Source organism: Cynocephalus volans, chromosome 8, assembly GCF_027409185.1.
Source record: "Cynocephalus volans isolate mCynVol1 chromosome 8, mCynVol1.pri, whole genome shotgun sequence".
NCBI lineage: Eukaryota > Metazoa > Chordata > Mammalia > Dermoptera > Cynocephalidae > Cynocephalus > Cynocephalus volans.
In genome coordinates this window covers 37,877,589-37,894,989 of record NC_084467.1, presented here as the reverse complement: position 1 = coordinate 37,894,989, position 17,401 = coordinate 37,877,589, and the positions used below count along the sequence as shown (strand labels likewise).

The 17,401-nt window shown below is 44.8% G+C and overlaps 1 pseudogene; it reads left to right on the top strand.

The window, feature by feature from the left end:
- Positions 1-716: 716 nt before the first annotated feature.
- LOC134384123 (large ribosomal subunit protein eL8-like) lies at positions 717-14,893 on the top strand (annotated as a pseudogene).
- Positions 14,894-17,401: the final 2,508 nt, after the last annotated feature.

The window sequence follows — 17,401 nt, the reverse complement described above, 5'->3', positions numbered from 1 at the left end:
AACTTAGAATGCAGGACCAGGGCCAGATATAGAGGGGCTTGCTACATTATTAAGAGCATGAACTAATTAAAGAGGGGGCATGGATGGAGGGGATCCACCCAGAGGCTAAGGTTTGGGCCCAAACTGTGAGAGTGCTGGTCGCCAGTGAGCCGAGGCGGGGAGACTAGGCCAAAGAGAAAGGGTCCAAGCAGAGATGAGCATAAGTCTGGGACGGTGGGGAGGAGGTAGTAGAGCCCCAGATTGGACGCAGTGGAGTTGGGACGATGGTCCCAGTGGGGTAAAGGAAGGGGGTAGGTGGGGGTGAGGGTGGAGGGCCAGTAATGACAGGCCAAGAGCGAGAAGCTGGGGTTAAATCCGAAGCCAGGGAAGGAAGAAGGGAGTCCGGAGAAGGGATTTCCAGCGCTGAAGGGCGGATGCCAGGCCCGACTGCCGGAGGTCGAAAAGGGGTCCAGGAGGCGCCAGTAGAAGACCCAGGTTGGGAGGGGAATCCCAGGAGGGGCTGAAAGGAGCGGCAGAGACGGGTTCAGGCCCCAGCAGCTCCGCGAAACCTTCCTCTCCCCAAAGCGCGCGTTAACAGCCGCCAGCCCGTGTCAATCGAACCTCCCGCCGCGCTGCCGCCGCATCACCCATTGGCTGCGTTCGATGCGTTCGGCGCTCGTGACCCACGGAAGGGGCGGGCCTAGTGCCGCGGCGGCCGAGGGTCTTGCGTAGCGGCGATGGAGACGCCAAACCTGCCGACTAGAAGGTGGGACTTCGGCGGGGGGGCGGGGCCGACGGCGGCGGGAGAGACCGCGCGGGACGAGCCCGGCAGGCCGGCAGTTTTGGCCCCTGCCCGGCTGCGGGCCCGGTCCCTCGGCGTTTGTCCCAGGCTCGTGAGCTGAGGACACCCGCCGCAACTGAAGGGACGATCTGCACCGGACCGGGCCGCGGGGGAGTTGCCACCTGTCTGTAGACGGCTGGGGATTATGGAAGGCGGCACATTTCTGCGCGTTTTGGTCGGGCTTTAGAACCTGTGCAGGACCGGGGACGTAGGTTCTGGGCTGGAGTCAGGCCTCGCCCACCCCGGGTGTGAGGGGAGGCATTCGGCCCGGACTGCGACGTGGTGGGCTCGAGCAGTGGATGCCCCCACGGGACGTGACTTTCTCGGTCTGGGAGTGTCTTGAAGGAGGAAGCTGCCTTTCTTTTCTAGGCCAAACCGTGTTGGTGGATGCGTGGTTTTTGGAGTCAGAGAAGTGCACCCAATCTCTCAAAACTTAATTGTAAGAAACCAAATGCGCCAAGGGATCACACCGAGGAATGTAAGAACCCAAATGCCCCAAGGGATCACACCCTGATCACATAAGTCCTTCTCGGCCACACCCCATCATGGCGCTGGTTGCCCTTCTACTCTCCTTCCCTCCGGCGCGAATTGCACACCAATCAGCTCACCCCAAGCCCCATGCGGTATGCTAAGTAGGGATTGTATTTTAAGCCAATCAGCCTTCCCTAAAAGCCCTATATATATATGTGTGTGTGCCGCCTAATAAACAAGCTCTTGCGGTGGATCGTCAACTGGTGTCGACTCGTCCTTTCATTTGGTGCCGAAACCCGGGACGGGACGGAGCTTCTCTCGAGTGGCGACACTTTTCAAATCGCAGCGGCAGCACTTTCCAAGTCGCCCCTCGGGAACTCCGTCCCGCCAGGACCGGCCTCCCTTCCACCACTCACCACTGACGGTCCACCCTCGTCCATTCTTTTCGGCGCTGGCTCCTTCCACTCACCACCGGCTCATCATTAGGTAAGCCCCCTTTCCTAAAGGACACCAGCCCTTTTTCAGGCTACCACAGGGAGTCTAGATCGTCCGGTAGCCCCTAATGCCCATACCCCACCCCACCATGGTCTTCATGACCACCATAAATTCCCAAACTATAACAGGTTCCAAAGCCCCGGTAAACTTTTACTTTCATTTTTGGAGGTTAAAAGCCCCATTCTGTTCTCTCCTTCACCCTCCTGTCCACCACTCTCTTCTCTCCACTTCCCGGGTCCGGGACCCGACCAGAAAATCCTGGCGCTAGGTTCCTTCAGGCACCGGGCTTTTGCCCTAGAGAAGTGGAGGTCTGAGTGATGACCCACACCTCCCTTCTCTCCTCCTGGTTCGCACTTGAACCTGCCGGGACTGACATGACCTACTGGGGACACCCTCTAGGATCCCGCCTTTCCCAACCGCCAAGGATCTGTCTTATCACTAACTTCTGTCCTTTCTGTCTAAATTCCCATTAAGAGACCAGAATGGGCGCTTCCTCCTCCTCCCTAGGGGACTCTCCACTTCAGTGCCTTACTCCTCACCAAATTCTGCACACAAGATTGGCCTTATTATCCTTTAAATAATCAAAACATATGGCCCCCTGAGGGCACACTAGATCCTAACATTCTATGAGACCTCTTTAACTACTGCCAGCACCTAAAAAAATGGAAGGAGATCCCCTACATTGAGGCTTTTCGTCTCTTGGCTCAGAACCCCGCCCTCTGCTCCTCCTGTGCTCCCTCTCAAGTCCTTTTAGCCTGTAAACCCTCTTCACAGCCACCCCTCGATTCTTCCACCTTCAGCCCTGCTGATGAACCCCCACCCTACCGACCTCCTCCTCCCCCAGTGCCTCTGGCGTCCGCTCCTCCTCCCCCGTCATCCGTGTCACCTCCTGCACTATCCACTCCCCCGTCTTTACCCTCACCTACTCCTGACCCACTAAGCCCCCCTTTCACCCGTTCCCGAGGACCTCCCCCCGCTCCTTTAACAATCGCCCCACTACGTGAGGTAGCTGAGGCTGAAGGAGTATTTAGGGTCCATGTTCCCTTTTCCCTAGCTGACCTTACAGAATTAGAAAAAAGACTAGGCTCTTTCTCTACCAACCCTACCACCTACATTAAAGAATTCCAGTGGATCCTGCAGGCCTACAGCCTCACACATCATGACATCTTCATGCTCCTAGCCAATACCCTCCTCCCCGAGGAACGCCGCAGGGTCTGGGATACAGCCCAAACCCATGCCACTGACACCCATCGTACCAATCCAGATCACCTGCCAGGCCCCCAAGCAGTCCCAGAACAGGAACCTAATTGGGATTATAACACAGCCCAGGGAATCCAGGCTCGAGACCATTTTGCCTCTTGCTTAATAATTGGACTCAAAAAATCGGCTCGCAAGGTCGTCAATTTCCAAAAAATTCAAGAAATTGTCCAAAAAAAGGAGGAAACTCCCTCCAAGTTCCTCAATAGATTAACTCAGGCCTTTCAACAATACACTAACTTAGACCCCAACTCAGAAGACGGCTGGCATGTCCTTATGACCTATTTCCTGGCCCAATCCTACCCCGACATTAAAACTAAACTTAAAAAATTAGAGCAGGGTCCTGCAACCCCTCAGACCGAAATCCTGTCAGTGGCCTTCAAGGTTTTTCATAATCGGGAGGAGGAAAAAGAACGTCAAAAACAAAAGGCCAACCACGCCAACTTCCAGATGTTGGCCCAGCTTATCAAACCCCCTGGGCACCCTCCCACAGCCTCCACCTCTAAGCCTCCACCTGGAGCCTGCTTTAAATGTGGAAAGGAAGGGCACTGGGCAAAGGCTTGCCCCACCCCCAGGCCACCCACCACTCCTTGTCCAAAATGCAAAAAGAAGGGACATTGGGGATCTGATTGCCCCCTTGCCTAAAGGGGTGAGGGACCAACTGCCCCACAATCCCCCGAACCGTGGACACCACCTATGGTGGACCTCGCTGAGGAGAACTGAAGGAGCCTTGGGCCCTTCCCGACCATCTCTATAGCAAAGCAAGAGCCCAGGGTATCCATGGTTGTGGACGGCCACCCAATATCTTTCCTCCTGGACACTGGAGCCACCTTTTCGGTCTTAAGGGAATATAAAGGCCCCACCACCTCCAGCAGCTCTCCTGTAGTCGGGGTAGGAGGTAAACAGATCTTTCCCCAAAAAACCCCTCTTTTAACCTGCTGCCTTCAAGGCACTCAATCCGTTTTCTCCCATTCCTTTCTAGTCATGCTCCATTACTTTGCCCCTGTCCTCTTCCTCTTCCCCCGTTTCCTTCCTCCTAGCGCTAGTTATCCTACTAATTCCACCCCTCCAAAGAAGTCCTTACCCATCCTAACGCACCCTGTTAACCCCACAGTTTGGGACACTGCCAGCCCCGCTCTGGCCCAGTGTTCCCCTGTACACATAAAACTAAAAGATATTTGTCAGGCTCAGTATCCATTAACCACAACAGCCCTCCTCAGGTTAAGCCCCATCATTCAGGACCTATTAAAAAAGGGGTATCTCCATCCCACTCACTCCCCTTTCAATACTCCCATACTCGCTGTACACCGATACTCAAGACATTTTTGCCTTCACATGGACTGACCCCCACTCCCGTCACTACAGGCCCTTCTAACAGCCCCTGCACTTCATCTCCCTGATCTAACTAAACCCTTTTTCCTCTATGTTCATGAAAATACGGGACAAGCTCTGGGCGTTCTAGGACAGAATTATGGCCCCTCCTTTGCCCCCGTAGCATACCTATCAAAACAGTTGGACCCCACTGTACAAGGCTGGGCACCCTGTTTAAGAGCCCTAGCAGCGGGGCAGTTACTGCATACGGAGGCATCCAGATTAACATTTGGGGCACCTCTCACCATTCTCTCACCACATCACCTAAAAGACCTCCTTACCTATAAGGCTCTCCAATCCCTCCCACCTTCCAGAATCCTAACCTTCCTATCCTCGTTTAAAATCCTGCCCTATCGTTCACTACCTGCCCACCCCTAAATCCGGCCACCCTACTGCCTATACTAGATTCCCCCAACACCCCTTTGCACAGCTGCGTAGAAAGCCTTCAAAATTTTATACCTCACTGCTCTTCCATCACTGAGGGGCCCCTATCTCATGCTGATCTCACATGGTTCACAGATGGGTCCTCATTCAAGGAAGGAAACACTCATTACGCAAGGTATGCCATAGTCTCCCTTGATTCAGTTATAGAGGCCCAACCTTTACCCAAGGGTACTACCAACCAGCAGGCCGAACGAGCCTGTGTTCTAGCTGAAGGAAGAACTCTTAACTTATACACTGACTCCAAATCATATACTTCTCTCTCATGCCGCCATATGGAAAGAACGTGGTCTGCTTAACACCAAGGGTAACACCATGACCTGTTTCACTCTAGCCCCCAAGCTTTATCCCAGTTTTTTTTTTTTTTTTTAAAAAGATGACCGGTAAGGGGATCTCAACCCTTGGCTTGGTGTTGTCAGCACCACGCTCAGCCAGTGAGCTAACCGGCCATCCCTATATAGGATCCGAACCCGTGGCCTTGGTGTTATCAGCACCGCACTCTACCGAGTGAGCCACGGGCCGGCGACTCTAGAATTAAGCGGCTCGGTAAGATTAAACCTCAAGCTCCATGAGTGAATCAGAAGGGAGTGATCCTCGGGCCGAGCCCATGGCGCACTCGGTAGAATGCTGCGCTGGGAGCACGGCGACGCTCCCGCCACGGGTTCGGATCCTATATGGGAATGGCCGGTGCACTCACTGGCTGAGTGCCGGTCACGAAAACGACAAAAAAAAAAAAAAAGAAAAAAGGATTGTCTTGCACAGGCACATAAACTGTTTATCCCAGTTTTTACAAGCCTTCTTCTCAATCACCCCATCTGACAAAGCCCTCTTGTAAAAATTTCCTCCTCATGCACAATCTGCCAGCGTACCAATCCTAACACCCCTCTTAAACCTGGGCCATACCCCTCCCACCAGGCCAGAGGTTTCAAACCTGCGGCCGACTGGCAAGTCGATTTTACGCTGTCCGGCGCCTCAAATACCTCTTGGTGTTTGTTGATACCTTTTCAGGATGGGTAGAGGCATTCCCAACATCCAATAAAAAGGCCTCCACCGTAGCCCAGACTCTCCTTTCCCAAATCATTCCACAATTTGGGATGCCCACTTCCATTCAATCTGACAATGGACCTGAATTTACCGCCCAGATAATACAAAAACTCTCCCAGTCACTCTCTCTCCCCTGGCACCTACATTGCCCTTACTGACCTCAGGCATACCAGAGCTCTCCCAAAAAAGCCCTCCAATCTTTCCCCTTTTGAAGTCATGTATGGTAGGCCCCTCCTACCCCCGGGGATCACAGCAACTGAAGGACCCATACCACCCACCATGGCCTTACCCTTGCTCTCCCACCTTCGCCGTCACTTTCCAAAAATAACCTTTCACTCAGCCCAGGAACCTTCTCCTTGGCCCTCTCCTGTTCTTTTCATTTCACCCAGGGAGCTTTCAAGCCCCTCTGCTAGCTCCCCAGGGTCACCCATTTACACCTGGCAACAGATCATTTCTGAAACACTCATCTTTCTCTCTCTCTCCCGGAAATTGTTTTCTCTCATGCGACCGCTCCTGGCGGCCGTCCCCTTAAACGCTTCCCTTCCTCAACCATTTATAACCACACCGTCGCCCCACCAGGCTCTTTCTTCTGGTGCAATGGAACCCTCTCTACCTCCATCCTGCCTAATCTTACTGCCCCATGCCTTCTTGTCACCATCGTCCCTCAACTCACTCTGTACACCAGTTCAGAACTGTTCTATCTTCTTCATCCCCCCTCAAGGCAAAAAAGGGCCGCCTACCTCCCGATCATGGTTGGTATTTCCCTAACAACATCAGCGGTCGGAGCCGGCCTGTCGGGAGGAGCCTTAGGACACAGTTTATGGGCGGTCGAAGACATAAATGCTAAACTTGAAGGGGCTCTGACTTCCACTGCCGAATCTCTTTCCTCTCTACAGAGACAAATTACCTCTTTAGCTCAGGTCACCCTCCAAAACCGTAGAGCACTAGACCTCCTCATCGCAGGAAAAGGAGGTACTTGCATCTTCCTTGGGGAAGAATGCTGTTATTACATCAATGAATCTGGTCTAGTAGAAACAAACATCATCAAACTCACCGACTTAGCTTCCAGCCTACGAACCACATCCAGTTCTAACCCCTTTTCTTCTTTTATCTTAAACCCTATCCTAACTTGGATTCGTCCCATTTTGGGACCTCTAATCATTATCCTCATAACCTGCCTTTTCTTGCCCTGCATCATTAGGTTTCTTCAAACCCAAGTGGGAAAAATCTCTAATCAGGCCTTTAACCAGCTTTTGCTTAGAAACTACCAGCTTCTAGGTACCGATGAATCCCCCGCCTCATCTCGTGAGCGCCTCAGCCGATGCTGAAGAGACACCACCTTACAGAGGAAACGCGTCCTACACGCCCTCGCCACCGAAGCCTGGCTGCCCCCTCCAGTCTCCAACTACGAACAATGGAACCGGTGCATATTTGACTTGTGGCTTCAAGGAACGTTTATGGACTTTCCCCCTTTTGAAATTACTTGTTTTTCCACCCTCCTTTGGGGTTTCATAATGGATATTTATGTACCTTCCTCCCTTTGCCCCCCACCACAACGCCCCAGTTCAGCAGGAAGTAGCTCAATGACTTCAACGTCCCCTTTCCTAAAACAAGAAAAAGGGAGGAATGTAAGAACCCAAATGCGCCAAGGGATCACACTGAGGAATGTAAGAACCCAAATGCCCCAAGGGATCACACCCTGATCACATAAGTCCTTCTCGGCCACAACCCATCATGGCGCTGGTTGCCCTTCTACTCTCCTTCCCGCCGGCGCGAATCGCACACCAATCAGCTCACCCCAAGCCCCATGCGGTATGCTAAGTAGGATTGTATTTTAAGCCAATCAGCCTTCCCTAAAAGCCCTATATATATATGTGTGTGTGCCACCTAATAAACAAGCTCTTCCGGTGGATCGTTAACTGGTGTCGAGTCTTCCTTTCAATAATAGTAGTCCCCCACAGGATAATTCTGAGAATTAAGTACATTAATGTGTGTAAAGTAGTCAACACAGTGCCATAATGATAAGAATGGTAAGGAATACACATAGAATTTACCACCAGGCACTTCTAAGCTTCTGAGATATAACAGTTCATTTAATAGTCACAACTATGAGGTAGGGTTTTGTTGTTTTTCTTGGCCGCTGGCCGGTACAGGGATTGAACCCTGCACCTTGGTGTTACCAGGACCACTCTTACCAACAGGCTAGCCTGAGGTAGGGTTATTACTGTCACATTTTATAAGTGAAGAAACAGGGTCAAAGAGGCTAGTAAATTGTCCAAGGTTACACACCTAGTAAATATAGCCAGGATTTGAATTTAGGCAATTTGGCTCCAAAGTCTTTGTCCCTCTCCCCACGCCACTCCCCCACACCCTGGCGACTGGCCGGTAAGGAGATCCGAACAGTCCTTGTTCTTGTCCACCATGCTATGGTAAGGAGGGGCAGACCCCGGTTTCGTGGGTCCTGAAGCTTTTATAAGTACTTGTAGGGACCCTCTAAAATTAGGTACACATATTAATATTTATTTATAATGAGAAAAAAACACGACACATCCAGTTGTGAATTCTTGGAGATTTGGGTCCCTTTCTCCTGAAACCATTTCAGGCAATTTATCAGGAATGCTTTCCATAGAGATGCTTCCTTTTGCAATCTGGCTTCTCCCCTGTCGACCGAAATTAAGGTTGTCGAGGCAAAGATAATTTTGTAAAGTTTATTGAGAGCTAAATGTGAGGATCAACCCAGAAAACACCCGACAGAGTCTGAGAAGTGCTCCAAAATTTATTACAAATAGCAGAGGCAGAAAAGGCTGAAGAAAGTAGAAACAGAACAAAAAGCAGATTGGTCATTTCAAAGTTACTTACCTTGTAAGATGGGGACAGGGAGACAGCAACAACAACAAAAAAAAACCTGTTACAGTCAAGTTGCTTCAGGCTACATCTTTTGTGTAAGGATTAAAGGAAAGAGAATTTAATTATCATCCCTAGTGAAGATTTAAACTGACCTATTTGGGAAATTGGCTCTTATCTCTTTCTCCTGACTTCTAGAAAGGTCCAACCACAAACTAAGTGATGTGGAACTCAGCAGGGGTAACTCCATTTTGGTTTCTAGTCTGTTCTGTTCAGGCCTAGTGCAGGAACTTAGTCCAAAGCAATGGCCTCTGATAATTTTTATTTATCACCTATTAGAACACTCTGTTAGAACACTGATTACAAATCACCATCACCAGTAACTTCCAGCACTCCCAGGATCTGTGCAGGGGGGCCTGAAGCTTACCCTTAGCTTCATGGTAAATCTGCCTCTGATGATAACTATTTGGAGGATGAGGGCAATCATTTTTTACTTACTAATTTTTTTAATTCAATTTTTTATTTTGAGATAATTCACATGCAGTTGTAAGAAATAATAAAGAGATCCTATGTACCCTTTACCCCATTTCCCCTAATGGTAACATCTTATAAAAACTGTAGTATAATATCACTGCCAGGATAAGGACAATAATACAGTCAAGATACAGAACATTTTTCCATCACCAAAAGGATCCCTCATGTGCCCTTTGGTAGCCATGCCTGCTTCTCTCCCACCTCTATCCCTTCCTTAACGTCTGGAAACCAATCTATTCTCCCATTTCTATAGTTGTCATTTCAAGAATGTTATATAAATGGAATCATATAGGATGTAACTTATTTGTTTTAGCATGTAACTTATTTATTTTAGCATGTAACTTTTTAAAATTGGCTTTTTCACTCAGTATAATTCTCCAGAGAGTCATCTAGATTGTCACATGTGTGTATCAATATAGCCCCTTTTTATCACTGAGTAGTATTCCATGATATGGATGTCCCTTAGTTTATTTAAACCATTCACATGTTGAAGGATATCTCGTTTGTTTCCAATGTCATCTATTACAAATAACACTGCTAGAAACACTCATATGCAGATTTTTGTATGAACATAAGTCTTCATTTCCCTGGGATAAATGCCCACTAGTGCAATTGCTGGGTTGTATGGTAGTTGCATGTTTAGTTTTGGGGTTTTTTTTTTGCGGGAGGGGGTTAAAGATGACCATTAAAGGGATCTTAACCCTTGACTTGGTGTTGTCAGCACCACGCTCTCCCAAGTGAGCCCCGGGCCGGCCCCACATGTTTAGTTTTTTAAGAAACTGGACAAATTGTTTTCTCAGAATGGCTGTACCATTTTACATTCCCTCCAGCAATGTATGAGTGATCCAGTTTCTGGCATCCTCACAAATTTGGTGTTACTATTTTTTTATATTGACACATTGTAATTGTACATATTTATGGAGTACAATTTGATGTTTTGATACAAGTATAAGTTGTATGATAAGTGTTACTATTTTTTACTTTAACTATTTTGATAGATGTGAATAGCTATTTTGATATCTCATTGTAATTTTAATTTGCATTTCCCTAATTGCTAATAACACCGACCATCTTTATATGGGCTTATTTGACATCTGTATATCCTCTTCAATGAAATGTCTCTTTATGTGTGTTTTGGCCATTATCTAGTTGGATTGTTTGTTTTTTATTGTTGACTGTAGTAGCCCTTTGTCAGATATAGATTATCGTTAGACTCTTCAACAGCAATGCTTTATGCCAAAAGAAAATGCAGTAACATACTTAAGAGACTCAAGTAAGGAAAGTGGGAACCAAGCAACAAAGACTTTGTAAGGAGGAGTATAAAAAGTACATACAAACTTAACAACATGCAAGATCTCAGGTAGTACTGTTCCCAAGCGCCCTTCCTGAGGAATCTAGTAGAGAATGAGCTTCAGCCAAGCAAAATGAATAGGATGACTTAAGGACTAGAGGTATTAAATATAAGGTTACTTGTAGAACTAAAACTACAGAAGGGCTAAGAAGGAGAGAGTGTAATATATAATGGCTATATGCCCTGACAATGTAGACTTACTACAAAAAAATTTTAATGGTGTGGAGAATGGGAAGTGCATTAGCAACACACTTTAATGTTTTCAGTGCTCATAGAGATGGTAGTGGGTTTTTTTTTTCCATTTTTCATTTTTATTTATTTATTAAAAAAGATGACTGGTAAGGGGATCTTAACCCTTGACTTGGTGTTGTCAGCACCACGCTCTTCCAAGTGAGCGAACCGGCCATCCCCATATAGGGATCTGAACCCGTGTCCTTGGTGTTATCAGCACCACACTCTCCCAAGTGAGCCACAGGCTGGCCCCCATTTTTAAAATTGTGGTAAAACATATATATCATAAGCATTTCCATTTTAAGCATTTTTAAACATACGATTGCATGGAATTAATTACATTCACAGTGCTATGCAACCACTACCTCTAGTTCCAAAACTTTGTCGTTACCCTAAACATAAACTCTGTACACATTAAGCAATAACTTCTCATTGTTCCTAGCCCTCCTTCCCCCACGCCATCCCCATTTCTGTTTATCTCTAATCTATTTCTGTCTCTGAAAAAAAAATTTTCTTTTTAATTTACTTGTTCTTAATTGACTCGTGATAATCGTATATATTTATGGAGTACAATTTGATATTGGATACATTTATACAGTGTGCAGTGATCATATCAGCGTATTTAGCATATCCATCACTGTAGAGGGTTAGAAATCTTGATTCTTTGATTATTAGACAGGGCTCTTTATCTAAAAAACTTATGAGACAAAAGTTCTTAGCAAGGAGGCAATGGCTTACAGCTAAGGGGCAAAAACCCATCTGATCAATTCTAATCAAATATATGTTGATTTTCAGTTGATTCTTAGTACAAGGTTTTTACCTAATAAACTTATGGGACAAAAGTCCTTAGCTAGGAGGCAACAGCCTACAGGTAGAGGGCAAAAGCCCATCTAATCAATTCTAATGGCTGTTTAGGTAAGGGATTGTATACTTTGATGCTTTAGAGTTAACAGGTGGTTGACATACTGATCTTGTTAAGAGATTTTAAAGAACTGCTGTAGAAAAATACGTAAGAAATGTTTGCTGAAGGGGAAACTTTTTGTTAATGGAAACTTAAGATACAATCACATATGGATTTAATCATAGGAAGGTAATGATTGTTTTAGCTGTTATAAAAATAGTTATATCTTAAGTTAAAGATAATTATCACAGTTTAACTAGCTTAACATTTCATTAATTGTACTTTGGTATGTCACACTGTTAGTTTTACTGATGTTACTATTTTCCATTGTTTAAGATATACTTAGCCATGGATAACAATTGTCACATAGCTGATGTTTGTCAACTGATTTTTCTTGTGAAACTTCGTAGTCTTTACAATAAAAACAAAAAATAACTTTGAGTTGGGGCTGTACCCAGTCTCTCCTTCTGACAGAGGAGTTGCTGAGGTGCAATCCCTTCGTGCTTCTCATTGCATTCATGTTGCTTTGAGTAATCTTTTTTGTGTCTCTGTTACACAGTGAGAAGTGTAACACATCACCTCAGACATAAGCCACATCTTTGTGTTGAGAATGTTCAACATCCTTTCAACTAGCTGCTTGAAGTTATACACTAATCTGTTGTTGACTGTGATCTGCCTATATTGCTATACAACAGTAGATCTTATTCTTGATAGTGTTAATATTGTTATTCTCAGAGTACTTTGTGTGTAATATGAAGAAAAAGAAATGAGTAATTATGGAATATCTCCTATGTCCTTAAAAACAAGAATTCTTGGTATGGAAGAAAGGGAAAGGGATTAGGTACAGCTCTTTAATCTTGAATTTGAATTGGGAATATCAATATGTACTCAGGAGGTATTTTACCATATGTATGTGTGTGTGTGTACACGTGCATGTGTGTGTGTGTGTGATATATACTGTCTCCCAGCTTTGTCCACTAAAAAGGCCGAGCTGTGATCTTGAAATATAATTTCTCACTTATAAAACTCAAAGCTTCTTGGAGAAGTGGCTGATTCCAGTCTGGACAAGAAGTGTACAAGATGACCCAGGAGTATTTTGTCATAACAAATAGCAAGGAAGTCTATCAAGGACAACTAGGGCCAGGTCAAAAGGACTCAGGACCCAACTTGACACTCCACTGGCCAAAGTGGGGGCAGGTGGCACTTTGATAATGACAACAATTCCCGTTGATTGAAACCCATCAAATGTATGTAAATCTATAACTTAATAATGATTTTTTTTTTTAGGGCCGGCCTGTGGCTCACTCGGTAGAATGCGGTGCTGATAACACCAAGGCCACGGGTTCGGATCCTATATAGGGATGGCCGGTTTGCTCACTGGCTGAGTGTGGTGCTGACAACACCAAGCCAAGGGTTGAGATCCCCTTACCAGTCATCTTTAAAAAAAATAATAATAATAATGATTTTTTTTAATGGTCACCCTTGGAGGATGAAAGGGATTCAATTCATTATCTTGAAAACTGGTGGGAAAAGGGAGTGCCTATGTGAACTATACCACTTGGAAAACAAATAGATGAGAGAAAATTTCTCCTTATAAAAATATTTCAACTAATCAATAAAATTAAGTTATAGAACTAAGGGCAACATTTTGTAATCCTCAATGAATTAATAGATACAGGCAATAAGCATCAACATTTGAAAAAAATCACAAGCACAGAGACAACTAGATTTTTACACCTCCTATAGTCTTGCCAAGGTGATCAAATCTGAGTCTGATTCAGCCTCTGGATCCAGTTACCAATTTACAGGTAATACTGAGGGCACAGGAACATATAAAACTGCATCATGAGTGTGTAGTCAGCAAAATCCAGACTGTGGTAAACTATAAATCAAATGGCTCAGAATCTTCAACAAATAACTTTTAAGGAACTGAGAAAGTGTTGAAAGGAGAACCTTATACATTAAGAGACTTAAAGACACATCAATTACTTTTAAATGGACAAGGCTAAACTATAGTGTCTAGGGATAAACAGTTGAAGGATAAAAATTATAAAAAAGAAAGAAGTGAATGCTGTAATGTCAGGAAATGGTTACTTCTGGGCAGAAGAAGGGGATCATAATTGGGATGGAACACATGGACAGGACTTCTGGGTGGGCTCTAGTTCTTGACATGGCCAAATCTGTGGTTACAAGAGAATTTCCTTAGAATAAGTCATCAAGCCTTACATTTTTGTGTGTGTTTTCTACATTTGTGCTTTGTTTTACAACGAACAGATTTTTTTAAAAAGAATAACAAGGGAGAGTTACAAACAACTTTATGCCAATAAACTCAACAGAGATAAAATGGACAAATTCTTTGAAAAACTCACCTACCAAAGCTAACTCAAAATGAAAAAAGTTTGAATAGCCAGCTCTACGTCCATCAAAGAAATGTGTTATCAGAAACATCCCCATAAAGAAAACTCTAGGCCCAGATGATTTTACTAGTGAGTTATATCAAATACTAAATAATACTACCAATCTCACACAAATGATTTCAGAAGACAGAGAAGGAGGAAACACTGCTTAACTCTTTTTAGGAGGCCAGCATAACCCTGGTACTAAAACTTTTTTTAAAAAAAAGTTTATTGGGCTCTTGCCTCCAGTGGTCCAAAGCAAGAGTAGAAGCAGAGACTGTTGGCTCGAGCCGAGAAGAAAGCTGCCGGCACAAGGAATGTCCTCACAAAGAGACCACCTGTCTTTCGAGCAGGAGTTAATACTGTCACCACCCTTGTGGAGAACAAGAAGGCTCAGCTGGTAGTGATCACACATGATGTGGATCCCATTGAGCTGCTTTTTTTTCCTGCCTGTGCTGTGCCATAAGATAGGGGTCCCCTACTGCATTATCGAGGGGAAGGCCTGACTGGGACGACTAGTCCACAGGAAAACCTGCACACGGTTGCCTTCACACAGGTTAATTCGGAAGACAAGGAGCTCTGGATAAGCTGATGGAAGCCATCAGGACCGATTACAATGACAGATAGATAAGATCCGCCGTCACTGGGGAGGCAACATCCTGGGTCCAAAATCTGTAGCTCACATTGCCAAGCTGGAAAAGGCAACAGCTAAAGAACTTGCCACTACACTGGATTAAATGTACACTGTTGAATTTTCTATATGTAAAGATAATAAAAATATTCCTTCAAAAAAATAGTTAATGGGAATATTAAATATCAACTATACTTTATCATATTGAGAAATTATTAACTTCTTAGGTGCAATAATGGTAATAAAAGCCCTTATCTTTTAGAGATATGTACTAAAACATTTACAGATAAATTGGTATGATATCTGGTTTTGCTTCAAAATAATCTTGGTTAGGGAGGGAGTAGTTGAGTGAATATATAAACCAAAATTGGCCATGAGTTGATAATCATCAAAGCTGGGTGACAGGTGCATGGGAATCCATCACACTATTTTCTCTACCTTTGTATATGTTTGATATTTTATGTAATAAAACAAAAAATAACTACAATGATTAAAGACATTAAGTATATAAGAAATACTGATTCATAATAATAATTTAAAAAGAGAGAGTAACATAAAACAAAACCATTGGACAGCATTAGAAGTTGCTAGGACACCAATGTACTATTTTGAAAATGATAAGTAAAGGACAATATTTAAGCATTTATATCTTGCCATTCTGGTATGAACTTTCTTTCAGGGTAACCAAACAGTCCTAGAGGATGTGAAAAAGTTTTTCTGTACAGAATTAGAGCTAATAAATGAAGAAGAAATAATAGCATTAGAAAATCACTGTTTTGTAATCCCTAGTGAAATAACCAATTCATAAAATAATCATCAATGAGTGGTAAAACAACTTGGTGAAAAGTTGACAGGCAACTTTATGATGCAGGGATCAGGTTATCATCATGTGAAGATAGAAGGAGCACAGGACTTGAAGTGGACAGTAGAGGAAAGCTGTCCAACCAGGAAAACCGGCGCTGTGTGGAATAAGTGAAAAATAAATCTTTATTGTGTTAAATAACTGAAATATGGGGGCAATTCATTATAGAAGTTAGCTTACTACAAAAGTATGCCATTTATATATATTAAAACACATAAGCACATAATTATATATATTTTCAAGGATACATACATATCCAAACATATACTGACACATGTGAGTGTATAAGCTGTCAGGAAGAGGAATGAGAATAGGGATCAGGAATCAAAAGAAAAAAATAAAACAAGAAAGGGGCTTAGTATCAACTGAGGACAAGAATTCACCATGCTCTGAGGAGTGTGGTTTAACTGTTAAGGAATAAATAATTTTATTTATTTATTTATTTATTTATTTTTTGTCTTTTTCGTGGCCGGCACTCAGCCAGTGAGTGCACTGGCCAGTCCTATATAGGATCCGAACCCGCGGGGGGACAGTCGCTGCCTGCGCTCCCAGCGCTGCACTCTCCCGAGTGCGCCACGGGCTCGGCCCAGGAATAAATAATTTTAAAAGGAGATACTTAACCTACCCTTTCCAGAGATAACCCAGGCTAGTTCACTGGGCCTTGAGGAGCAGGAGCACAAAATGGCTCTGGAGAGGAGACAGTATTGAGGACAGAGCCTGCTGGAATCCTCCATCGTGGTCACCAGGAGGGCCTCAGGTCTAAAGAGTTCCCTAAACTGAGAATTTTTCTCAAGTCTTGCCTTTACCCTCAGACCTCCCTGGTGTGATTGAGCAGGAGGCACTTGCCATTCTCTAGACATGGAGCCTGGACCTGCCATCTCCCCCTTGGCACCACCCCTCACTCCAGACTGAGGGAGGCTGGACAAAGCACAGAGGTGCATCTGGTCCTGGGTGCATCTTTCTGCCCACCCTCCATCCGTGCCTCTCCTCTAGCAGGTGTAGTAACAGCCCTTCCCCCAAAGATGTCTACTTCCTAATCCCCAGAGCCTGTGAATATTTTATTTTAAATGGCAAAAAGACTTTGAATATATGATTAAGAATCTTGAGATGGAGAGCTAATCCTGGATTATCCCAGTAGGCCCAATGTAATCCTTATAAGAGGGAGATAGTACAATTAGAGAGACAGATGTAGGGATGGAAGCAGAGGTCAGGGAGTAGAGAAGATTCTGTGCTGCTGGCTTTGAAGATGGACGAGGGAGCCATGAACAAAGGAATGCAGGCAGCCTCCAGAAGTCGGAAAAGGCAAGGAAACAGATTCTTCCCTGGAGCCTCCAGAAGGAATATAGGGCTATCAACATTTTGACTTTAGCTCGGTGAAACAGATTTCAGACTTCTGATCTCCAGAACTGCAGGATAATACATTTATTTTTGTGGGAATTCGTTACAGCAATAATAGGAACCTAACACACTGCCCCTGCTGCTGGGCAGCACTAATCTGTTCTCCTAGGACAGTAAGGTCTTTGTTGAGTGTGGGGTGGGATGGGGAATCAGAAGACTTCCTGGAAGGCCCTGCAGTCAGACAGATCTATGTTCATATTACAGCTCGTTACCTATCTGACCTTGAGCAAACTTCTAAGCAATACTACATTGCTAACAATGCATTGTTTATAGAGTTGCTAAGAATTAAATAGAATTATGTTTTAGATTACCTAACTTATAACTGCCCAACTTGCTTTTTTTAAACGTCACATC